Source organism: Elaeis guineensis, chromosome 4 (assembly GCF_000442705.2).
Source record: "Elaeis guineensis isolate ETL-2024a chromosome 4, EG11, whole genome shotgun sequence".
In the NCBI taxonomy this organism is placed as follows: Eukaryota; Viridiplantae; Streptophyta; class Magnoliopsida; order Arecales; family Arecaceae; genus Elaeis; species Elaeis guineensis.
In genome coordinates, this window is record NC_025996.2 from 133008059 (window position 1) to 133015265 (window position 7207).

Here is a 7207-nt window from a genome sequence, read left to right on the forward strand (position 1 = left end):
TTAGCAGGCGGGCTTCCTAGGTTTGAATATGCTGAGCCTTGAACTTCTTCATTTTATTGGCCTGTGTGAAGTTTCCCCCAACAAAGCTTATTCAATGTCATCTTGCTGGCGGAAAGTGGCAAGCAGGTTAAGAGAAGGTGCCCATATGGCTCGGTGTGCAATCAGCATTGATACAACTAATACTTAGATCAAGAAAGTATCAAACCAAACAGGGCAACCAAATGCTTTCATCACACAAAATGTCGTAAAATTTGGACCAATGATCAGACATTGACATTAACGTACCACTCGGTATTCATTTTCATTTATCACTTTGGATGCAAGAGGGTAACAGAACAAATACTCAAAACAGAGACAGAAGTTTGAATATCGAGTTCTTCCCAATGCTTAGTACATCAAGAAGTAGAAATGAAGATGAATATAGAAAACAATACATGAAGCACTAGCACTATTCAAGTATCTGTTGGAGAGCTCCACATGGCACAGAAGGCATTACTCAAAGAAGCAGTCACACTTCTCAGTACAAAACCATGATACTGTTACAGAGGTAAAAGCGGCTCTACACTGCACTGCCATAAAGTGCTCTTTGGGTTGGATTCCTTTCAGTTATTCACATCCCCTGCATACCAGTTGGACAAAGAATAAAAATTAAACAACAAAAATTCCTGATGATCAACAGATCAAGTAAAGCGCATTAGAGGAGAGGCAGTGGAAAAATACTATATCCCCCATTTCTTATCCTATTTTTCATTCCTGATATTAGTTGGACATCATAATGCTTTTAGAAGTGTGAGGCATCATAACTTATATTTATGAAGTTGAGTCATTAACAATGAAGTCAGAGGGAGAACATGAAGTGATACTTCAGTTAATCATCCAATACCAAGAGTCTTAACCACATGAGGGAAGTTTACATGTGTGATCAACTTCTGACTATATCAATAATGATTGGATGCAACTAATGCTCAGCATGAAGGAAATCTACTTTATTCTGTGCTGGAAACTTGTTACTCCACTAATTATTACCGCTAGTGATTATCAACAAACTTCTCTCTGAACTATCTAATAATTTAATTTGTCACATGAAAAGGCGTCCATCTAAATGTATCAAGAGTAAGATACGAGCCCATGTGCATTAAAAACACAACTATCAATACAAATTCATAGCTGGCAAGATCTTCACAAACATTATTTCTAGAATATTTCTCACATCAGCAGAAGCACTTGTGGAATGCTTACTCTCAGAAGCTGGAGATATGTTTATCTTTTTAGTAGGTAGGAAGCAGTCACTTTCTTCAGATAGCTGCATCTTCAAGTTCTCAATCTCTTTGTTTATTGCTTCGGCCTTGGATAAAAATTAAGAAACTTAGATGTTTATGATTTGTAAGAAGAAAAAAGAACTTGGACGTCTATGCTTGGTAATTAACAGACAAGAAATTGTTCTATCTTCTTACCTCCAGATCGGCATTTTGAAGCTTGATGCTTACGCTTGTGTCCTCTCTTTGCAGGGATTCAAGCTGCGCTGACAATTTTGCCATCTGAAGAAATAGCAACATCTTATAAATAAAAAAATTTCATGGATGCACAATGAAAGAACGTGGGTCAGCAGGTTTAAGGCTATAAGTAAAAATATAATTTATTCGAAAACAAATGAAGAGAAAACTATCTTATCTATAAAATATTGGTGGATGTCTAGTCAGGACACCACCTCTCATGACCTTTTCGATATCGTGCGTCGTAGTAGGAAGAAAGAAAATAAAACAAAAATAATCAAATACGTGGATCAGTCAAAAAAGGATCGCCTCTACGGGGCATGGAAACTTCACTATGAAAAAAAAGAAGAAAAATTACAAGAGCAGATCACACTCTCAACCATTGTACACCCAATCTCTCCTTTATAGGAAGCTCTTACTCACAAAAACTCTCTCTAGGAAGATCCCCTTGAATTCTTGAAGCGACCACTGTCTGCTATCTAATAATCTCTCTGGAGCCTCTGCTCCTGCTCCTCTCGGTGCCTTGTCGCCTGTGTTCTCGGGTTTCCTGCTGAACTACCTCGCACCATGATTCCTGTTCACGAAACAGAGCCTTATAAAGGCTTAAAATCGAAAACTAATAGGAAACAGTCTCCTTAGAGAACAGAGTAAACTCCCGAAACTATTGGATCATGACCGATAACTTCCTAAGCCACCCGATCATGCCTCGATCCACGAGATAGCCCATAGACTGCGAGAATCAAGCGAGAAACGTCATCCGATCCATGGTAGACCGCGAGAAACCGAGGGGAAACACCCCCTCGGTCCACATGCCCCTCTGTGCATTGCCTGGTCCACCATGGATCAGGATACCAAGCCGCTGAACCCACATGTGCATGCGCGTGGGCCTGGGTCGTGCCCACGCCCATGCGCTTGGGCCTGGGCCACAACCTTGCGTGAGCGCTTGGGCCTAGGATGCGCTCCATGCACTGGGCCGCACTCCAACGGCCGGGCCACACGCTGCCGTGTGTGGCTGCACCACCGTCGCCTCCGCCGGCCGCTGCCAGTCCTCTGCCGCTTTGGATTTTATGCCAACTTCAATCAAGCATATCGCGATCATCTAAACTCCATTTGAGGTGATTTAGGACTCGTTGGACTCTATTTTTCATTGCGGACTTCGCTGTGGGCTCAATATGGACCGAATCTCGAAGCATCAAATTCTATCAATCTTCACCTCGACTCGACATTCGGCCTCCTCCTGACTTTGAGAGCTTCTGGATCTCCTCGCCCCTTTGTCTTGGGGCAATCGTTTACTGATCATGGATGGGCAAACATGAGAGTCGAGCCAAACTGCCTGATCCCATCTCCGTCGTATGCTGTGCTCCTCCTGACCTGAGACCTGCTCGGGGTGTTATCCTGCGGCAATAAGAATCTCACCTTGCGATATCGCCTCTCATCCTCCCGAGTCTCACATCTCGTGCCCGATCCAACTCCACCTGGAGCTCCACCTCGCTCTGAGCTCCTCTTGGCTCCTGAAGCTCCACTTTGCACTGGACTCTCAATCAGGTAGTAATGTCCTCTTGTCTTCTTCTTCCCCGCCAGAACAATTCTATCGCCTGCAACACCTTCAAGATTCCTCCACCAGCTACCATCCTGTAGCCTTGCAAATCCAGTCTGCTCAGTGAGATAAAATTTCATTTGAAATCGTATATGTATCGAACCTCCCCCAATCTCCTCACTGCACCATCATGTATCCTCCAACTGATCGTCCTGATATCTCTGATCACATAGCTTGATCCATCTGGTAGATAAATAATGTCCTCACTATTCTCTAGGGAGTCAAACTGCTCTTCTCTACAACATACATGATAGATGCATGCAGAATTTAAAATTCACTGCTGGAAAGAAGTAGATACAACATCAAATATCTCTAGGACATCTTCCTCTGAATCTCTACTGGCCGTCACTACAGTAGCCATCATCCGATCCCTGAGTTGAGAGCAGTCTCTGGCTAGATGCCTCAACTCATCACACCGGTAACATCTGGTTTTGCTTAAGTCCCTCGTTCTGAACTTGGACCGCCCTCGTCACGATCTTCTATTACTCCATCTACCGCTTCCTGCTCCTCCAAAAACCATCAAAGCTGAGCTGTCGCCATCTGAGCTCGAAGCTGGGTTCTTCCTCCTGAGAACCTCATTCTGGAGAATTGCCACGGTGACCTTATCCATCTTGATGGTGCTCTTTCCCACTAGAAGAGCAGTCACCAAAGACTCATACGAAGGGAGAAGTGATGCTAGCAAGATCAGCGTCCTGATCTTCTCCTCAACTTTTTCGTCAATGCTAAGGAGGTCGGTGAGAATCTTCTGGAAGTGACTGATATGCTCCTGCACACTCTGTCCCTTAGTCATCTGCAGCTGGTAGAATTGCCTCCAGAGGAAAAGAGTGTTGGTGAGAGATTTCGTCATGTACAACTCCTCGAGCTTCGACCACAGCACCGTCGGAAAAGTCTTGTTAAGCACATGAATTACCACCTCATCTGCTAGATGCATGCGGATGATACTCACCGCCTGCATCTAGAGCCGCTTCCAATCCTGCATCTCTATGGTGGTCGGCTTTTCTTATAAGAGAACATCAATCAACTCTTAGTGGATGAGCACGTCCTTCATCCTTGTCTGCCACAAAGAGAAATTACTTTTTTCATCAGACTTGTTGATCTCTATCTTAATTGATCATGTCTTCTCCAACTTAAATCTTGCTCACCACCACTGCAATCTGTGTCCTTGTACCACCTCGCTCTGATACTACTTGTTGGTGGATATCTAGTTAGGACATTACCTCCCAAGACCTTTTCGATACCGCGCGTCGTAACAGGAAGAAAAAAAATAAAATAAAAATAATCAAATACATAGATCAGCCAAAAAAGGCTCGCCTCCACAGGGCATGCATACTTCACTATAAAAAAAGAGAAAAAGAATTACAAAAGGAGATCATACTCTCAACTCTTATACACCCAATCTCTCCCTCACAGAAAGCTCTTTCTCACAAAAATTCTTTCTAGAAAAACTTCTCTGAACTCCTGAAGTGACCGCTGTCCACTATCCAACAGTCTCCCTGGAGCCTCTGCTCCTGCTCCTCTTGGCACCTCGTTGCCTGTGCTCTCAGGTTTCCTACTGAACTACCATGCACCATGGCTCCTGTTCACGAAACAGAGCCTTACAAAGGCTTAAAACCAAAAACTAATAAGAAACAGACTCCTTAGAGCACCCAGTAAACTCCCGAAACCATTGAATCATGACCGACAGCTTCGTAAGCCACCTGATCGCGCCTCGATCCATGAGATAGCTCGTAGACAGCAAGAATCGAGCGAGAAATGCCATCCATCCATGGTGGACAATGAGAAACCGAGGAGAAACGCCTTCTCGGTCCACATGCCCCTCTGTGCACCGCCCGATCCACCGTGGACTGGGATACCAGGCCGCTGAACCCGCACGCACGCGTGGGCTTGGGCCGCGCCCGCGCCCGTGCGCTTGGGCCTGGGCCGCACCCCGCATGAGCGCTCGGGCCTGGGATGCGCTCCGCGGTCGGGCCATGCGCTGTTGCGCGCGGCTGCGCCATCGTCACCTCTGCCGGCCCGTTGCCGGTCCTCCACCACTCCGAATTTCATGTCAACTTCAATCGAACATATCTTGATCATCCGGATTCTGTTTGAGGTGATCTTGAGCTCGTTGGATTTTATTTTTCGTTGCGGATCTCGCTGTGGACTCAATGTGGATCGAATATCGAGATATCAAATCTTAACATAAAATATAGTAGAAAGATCTATTTCAAATCCAGCATACATATACAACTTCTCTTTACATTAAGTTACAAGCACGCTAGTGACAAAAATACAACATAGAAGTACTGCATGAGAACCGATCCATAATGTCAGTAAGCTGGTGATCAAGAAAGCTAATGTGAACCCTAGATCGAAGGAAGATATTATCTTATATACTTATGGAAGAAGAATAAAGAATAACAGAGGATTACATGATGTTCGTGCAAACCATAATTTTGGATACTTTTTTTCTATAATCGCTAATCTTTACATCATGGATCTCTTAATTAATCTAAAAAATGGTGTAAGGATTGCTTTAGCATCAAACATTGATGGTGATTTTGCATAAAAAATAACCCAAACTATTGATGAGAGGTGAGTGGAATAAAGTTGGGATGAAAAAAGATTGGAGGAGATAGAGTTGTATTAGTTTTGATCTCTACCAATCTAAAAATAAAATTCTCTTTCTGTTCCAAAGAGGCAGAAAGGAGAGAGAATAGAGATCTTGAAAGAGAGAATTTTTTTTATCTTCTTATTGATAGAAATCCTAGGTAGAACAAGATAGGAGAAAGAGGAGAGGACTTCTAGAATATTTTTCAAATCAGCAAAAGAAGGCCACATAAGTGGATCACTTATATAACGTGACAACCCAATTACGGCAAGCAAATAGAAATTAGAATTAAGATCCGAACTGAAAGAATTTAGAAGTTTGATGATTTGATTGTACTAAATAAAAGTTTAGGATGTAATTAAAAATTTTAAGATATTAGGACCGTAGCTCCTAACCAATCTTCTAAAAGAAAAATTTCTATTAGAAGATGAAATTTATTAGCCTTTATCCACTAGGCTCAGAACTCCACGTCTATACGTGCTGCAGACGGACTTGAGGGGCTTCGCACCCGAGCCAACCCACTTCAAGCTAGATCAATTTGAGCGGTAGGCAGAGCGGTCAGTCTCATTTTAATCCTCCAATCCAAAGATGAGCCGACCCCTCATAAGGGGTCGACCCTCTAAGAATTGTTGCCACATCATCAGTCATATAAATCCCACATAGAACCTCGAAGGGTGTGCACTGGAATATAAACAACAAACAATCAATTGACCAACATACATAATTCTCCCACCCATATAGAAATATATAAATGTACAGATGATGTGGAATATGTACATTAATCAAAAGACGGATCAATGATTCCACATAATATAATATTCTTAAAATTTTTAAATTAGGGGGTTTCAAAGTACTGAGCAACATTGCAAATGGAGAGGGCCAGGACGTGCATCCCATGCACGCGGACTTGGATTGTGCTAGACGAATAGGCCGCATGCCCTGTGCACCAGGGATTGCCGTCCAAGATAGTCGGATCATGAATCCTGTGCTAATAGGCCGAGCTGGGGCATCTATGAAGGCGGTACCCCCTACTACCCCAGTAGAGCATCCAGGCAAATCCCATCCCAGGAGTTCTAAAATACCAAAATATATTGTAAATGGGGAGGACCAGAATGCACGTTTTGTACACAAATTAAATTCAAACATCACTAATTTAAATAAACACCATAAATTTAAATTCAAATATAAAAAATTAGAAGAGAAGAGAACGATATGTAGCGACAGCTCAGTTGCCGTCGCCGCCGCCATCGCTAATACTCACCAGAGGATGGGAAAAAGAGGAGGGAATGAGAAGAGAGAACGATGAGGGTGTGGGGATAGCGGATCTGGTGTAGGGGATGGTGGATCTGATGCAGAGATGACGGATCTGATGCGGTGATAGTGTTGCGAGGACTGAGGCACGGGGATGGAGGCTCAGGCAGGCTTCCGACGGTTCGATGGGAAAAGAACGAGTGAGGCGGGGAAGAAGGGGGAGGCGGGGTCGCGGGGATGATGGATCCGATGCGAGGACGGCGACGTGGGGACTAG

General features: G+C 43.8%; 1 long non-coding RNA gene across 1 annotated transcript; it reads right to left on the reverse strand.

Moving 5' to 3' along the window:
* Positions 1–250: 250 nt before the first annotated feature.
* LOC105042626 (uncharacterized) lies at positions 251–1547 on the reverse strand. Its single transcript, XR_012140501.1, has 3 exons — positions 1455–1547; positions 1240–1345; positions 251–619 (listed from the first exon to the last, which is right to left on the reverse strand). It is a non-coding gene; the product is annotated as an uncharacterized lncRNA (long non-coding RNA).
* Positions 1548–7207: the final 5660 nt, after the last annotated feature.